Source organism: Hevea brasiliensis, chromosome 16 (assembly GCF_030052815.1).
Source record: "Hevea brasiliensis isolate MT/VB/25A 57/8 chromosome 16, ASM3005281v1, whole genome shotgun sequence".
Lineage (NCBI taxonomy): Eukaryota > Viridiplantae > Streptophyta > Magnoliopsida > Malpighiales > Euphorbiaceae > Hevea > Hevea brasiliensis.
In genome coordinates this window covers 57,170,579-57,176,146 of record NC_079508.1, presented here as the reverse complement: position 1 = coordinate 57,176,146, position 5,568 = coordinate 57,170,579, and positions in this window count along the sequence as shown.

Sequence of the window (5,568 nt, the reverse complement as noted above, 5' to 3'; positions counted from 1 at the left end):
GTCCAATATACCGAGGTGCCAACTTGCCCTTCTTTCCAAATCTCATGACTCCCTTCATTGGAGAAACCTTCAGGAATACATAGTCGCCCACTGCAAACTCCACATCCCTCCGTCTGGGGTCTGCATAACTCTTACGCCATCTTGAAAGTCAAGCTTTCACTGCTCTCGATTAAAGGAACTACCTCTGAAGTGTACTGCACTAGGTCTACATCATGCACCTTCGCTTCCCCCATTTCTGTCCAACACAGAGGAGACCTACACTTTCTTCCATATAGTGCCTCATAGGGTGCCATCCCTATGCTGGAGTGATAACTGTTGTTGTAGGCAAACTCCACCAAAGCTAGCTGCTCATCCCATTGACCTCCAAAATCCAAAACACTCATGCGAAGCATGTCTTCCAGTGTTTGGATTGTCCTTTCGGATTGTCCGTCTGTCTGAGGGTGGAAAGCCGCATCAAGTTCAATCAGGTGCCAAGTGCCTCCCGCAACTTTCTCCAAAATCGAGAAGTGAATGGGCCCTCTCGGATACTATGGAAGCGAACTCCATGCAACTGACTATTTCTCGAATGTAGAGCCGGCATACTGTGCCACAGTATGTAGTCTTTCTGGTAAGAAGTGAGCTGATTTGGTGTAGATGTCTACAATTACCCATTTCGAGTCATATGCTCGCGTGGTACGAGGCAACCCACCACAAAATCCATAGAAATCATTTCCCACTTCCATTCGGGATAGGGAGCTCTTGCAACTTCCCCGACGGTCTCGGTGTTCAAACTTCACCTTCCGACAAGTCAAGCACTAGGACACAAAGTCTGCTATGCCTCTCTTCATGCCATTCCACCAATAGCTATCTTTCACATCATGGTACATCTTGGTGGAACCTGGGTGGACACTGTACAGTGTGTAGTCTGGCTCTCGCATGATGTCATGTCTCGAGATTGTCCACATCGGGCACACATATCCTAGAACCTTGCACTATGGCACCATCATTGGCAAATCCAAACTCACCACCTTCACCTTGTCAGTACTCTTTCTATGATCTTCATTAATTGTTGGTCTCAGATCGGGAAACTCTAACTCGCCCCGCAAGTCTGGCCTCACTGAAGAATGAGCCAACAATACCCCCTCATCTAAAAGATCTAGGATTAAACCTTGATCCATCAACTCATGTACTTCCTGAATCAACGGTCTCTTCTCTGCTGAAATGTGCGCCAAACTGCCAGAAGATTTTCTGCTTAAAGCATCTGCTACTATATTGGCCTTCCTAGGGTGGTACTGGATGGTGCAATCATAGTCTTCCAGAAGCTCCATCCATCTCCTCTGTCTCAAGTTTAAATCCCTCTGTTGGAAGATGTACTTCAAACTCTTATGGTCGGTGTATATCTCGCACACTTCACCATACAGGTAGTGTCTCTAGATTTTTAGTGCAAAGACTACAACCGCCATTTCCAAATCATGGGTGGGATAGTTCTGCTCATGCCTCTTCAGCTGCCTTGAAGCATAAGCCACTACTTTTCCATTCCGCATCAAAACACACCCTAGGCCAACTCTGGAGGCGTCACAGTACACGGTGTATCCTTCACCGCTCATAGGTAGTGTTAACACAGGGGCAGTGGTTAGACACTCCTTATCCTCGTCATTATAACTGACTCTATCGAGCTCTCTTCCTGTCCTTTGCATCTTATCCACTTCCCTTTTCCTATTTTTGGTATTGTTGGTATCTTTTCAACCTGCTGTACTTATTCCTTAATTTTAGTCATATCTCATCCTTACACCTTTTCCTTGAAAGACGTTTATCACATCATCAACTTTAACTTTGTTTTTATTTCTTAGTCTTATCTTGATTACTAGTTCCATTACTTCGAAAATTCTAACCTTACGGCTTACTCCTGCCAGCACATTCTTCACCTTTTGTAACACTTATAATTAACCATAGAAAATTATTTTTTGTAACCGATTTAACAACTTAACTATCAGAACATTATCATTCCCTACCAGCCTTAGTAGGAAATTGCTCATCCTGGATGGATAGGAGCTCCAGAAACTATAAGTTCCATCTGAACTAACACGGCTGTGGGAAATGTCTGTCATGCCTTAATTCTAAATAAGATACTTCACGTGTTTATTCTCTTTAATATAATCACATATACTGCCCACAACTTTCCAAACTTCAACCTCAAATTACCCATTAGCAATAATTTCATCTATTGAAACTCATCCACAATTAGTATTTCCTCTAGCTCATAGTTTAAAACAGTTACAAGCCTTAGTAGCTAACTCAATTTAACTCCTGTCATTACTCTGTTTGTCCTTTCATACTTAATACTAGGTATGCACTTACTGTCATTCTCATATCAGGAAATTATGTATGAATTTGTGCCTACCAAACTCTCAATAACTAGGTCTCCTTGACTCATTGCTCCTTATATAACCTTCTAGAACCAAAAGCACAAGCTAAACTTGAAAAGAAAGAAAATATCCTCTTATATTCAACGACACCCGATTGTCATATTATAACGTTTCACCTAAGTTTCTTGGTCTTTCTCTCCAAATTTCATCATCTCCTAGTACAATTATGCTCTACCTATAAGGTATCATCTGCATGAACCCTTTACCGTACCATTTTCCTTCTTGACATAATATTTTATAATTTATTAACTTTACTTATACTCGACCTATGATTCATATCTATAATCGTTTTTATTGTGACCTTAAGTCTTGTTGATTCCTGAAAGATTTCTCTCACTAATAAATTCTTCCAACACTAATTCCACCCTTATCTAGGGTCATTAATTTGATCCTTGAACTTTCTAGTGATTTATAACCATCCAGACTTGTCACTTTTCGTTCTACCCCTACTATTGTCCTGTCGTTATTGCTTCACTACAAAGTGATTCTGTTGATCACACTAAAAATGTTTGCCTGACATTCATAACGAACCTCTAACTACCTTCTCACTATCTCAAAAGTCTAACCTAAAACCTATGTGTCATTATCTATCATTCTTTTCCTCTCATCATACCTATTTGATCCCTTAGACTGACTTTTATTCAACTTATTGCTTACTAACTTCTTTTTCTCTACCTATTTAGGTAGTCCGCAATACCATCGCACACCTTCTAACATTTACTCATTATTATTGTATTCCATACCTCCATCACTTTTCTCACTAATGTGGTCCCATTTTGGGTTTTCCATCCTTGTCATTCTCCTTGCCAAGAATAACACTTAGCCTATCCTATATCTTAACTTTGTTCCTTTTATTATGCGCTCTTTAGGTTGTCCTTTCATTTATTTCCTTTGTCTTACCCAAAATAGAACTTGACTATTCTATCCCTGGTTCCATTCTTTTTCCTAACATAATAGCTGTACTTGCTAACTATATCTTTCAGAGTCTCTATATATGTCTGTGCTACTCAGATTTGGTCCTTTGACCACTCTAGCTAGTACTTCCACTAGCATTTAGATTATATTGCATCTGCAATCAATTGTCCAAACTTTCATTCTGCACTTTCTTTATCCATTGGCCTTCTGTGATTTATCTTCGCTAATTTATTACTCTTAACACTATTATAATTAGATTATACTATTGTTTTGAATAATTTGAAATTAGAAAGGAACTCAGCAAATTACAGTCATACTTTTATTGTATGATCTCTATTCTTATCCTTTAGCTTACATAATACCCTTACTACCTCGAGAACTAATTTTGCAGTAATTTTATTATTATTATTATTATTATTTTCCATGTTTACTCAACTAGCCAAAACTTAAGATTCCGGGCACACAAACCTGTCATCCAATTCAAAGGATTTACATCCATCATGATCTGATTATATATGATTCCTATAATGGAACTTGTATCCTCTCCAGGATACCCGAGCCAACTACTCTCTACCACACTCTACAGTCCCATCTGGGACACTATTCCATAAGTCATCATTATCAGTAATAACCTTCGATCCATTCTGAAAAGATAGGACTATATCCTAACTTGCTGCAACAAAGGTACTACATCTACCACCTTGCCAGAACCATGTCAAGTTAATGACTCTTTTATCATATCATAGCTCTATAAATCATCAATTCATAGTTTCGACCTTCTCTAGGTAGTAGAGTTGTACTTTATTCCATACTGATACACACAAGGTATACTATTCTCACTCTATAAGTGTCACCTTTACTTTGCAACTAGTCCGAAACCTCTGGTCTGATGGCAACTCTTGATGTAACTCTAGCTCATGCTGGGGTAACTGAGTCACTGACTCTAGTTATCACCCAACTGTAACCTTTCAATATTCTAACTCTAGACTCTTAACCAAGAGTTCCCAACTCCTCTGCAAATACGTAACTCGCTCGCATAACTGTACCAAAACGAAGCCATCTCAAACACCCTCATTATGGAGCACCATGGGGATGCACGACTCTACACAATAATCTCATGTCGGTACTGTAATCTGCAGCTTACAGAGCAGACATCGAGAACATTGTATAGTTACTACGATACGTCCTGACAGACTAGGTCTCCTGATTTCTTATCTCTCATGAATCTTCTATTATCACAAACTTATTCTGACTGGGTCATCTACTGATGCCAAGAGTGGTATCCTCATCCTTATCTAGGGCAACTGTACTTTTAAGACTCACTTTTATGTACTCGTGCCTTACACGAAATGGGCACACCATTTAAACCCATACTGACAAAAATATAACATTTCTTGGAGTACGTATCCTCATGATAGACCTCACACGTCTACTAACTCTATTTCACATTTCTATGTACTCCACGAAAATCAAGACACTAACTGAGGTAATCTTATATTTCCCGAGGTATAACGTAGAATCTAGAAACAAAGAATTACAGGAAAAGACAAAACAGAATCCTATACTCCGCATGTGACTCCTAGTAGACTCTTCCCAACACTTAGATGATTTTTCCCTATGAATCTGGAGCCTAAGCTCTGATACCACATTTGTCACGACCCAACCTATGGGCCGGACCGGCACTAGGACCTGGGCCAGCCTAAAGCCCCCGAGGCCCGTAGTAAGCCTAACTGTTCATTAACCCAACTCTAAGGCCCATTTGGGCCCAATTTCAAGAAACCAAACGGACAGAGTCCGGCCATAAAATGAACTTTCCAACGGGTAGTTTTCGACTCACCCGACCTGTAAACATAATAAATACTCAATTGGGGAGCTCAGCTCACCCTCCACATACTCATATCCTCATAAAAATAAATGGGAGCTCAGCTCCCTCATCCAATCCATCAAACATACATATCATTATATGTTTACAGGTCCAACATGATAATAATATTACAGACCATAATCAAATAAATACTTCTAACACATGCGGAAATTCTAGGAGTAAATAAAATTACACAAATATTGATAAACAACCTGCGAAGGAGAAAAGCAGGTTAACCAAAAATAAAATCCTCCTCAGAGCTGAAAAAATATTGAACAGAGTGAGCGTTCGACTCGAGAGTAAAATATCAATTTTAACCATAATCTCTATAACTATCTAAAACTAATGCACCCTGTAGAGTGAAATGCAACATCAACATCATTT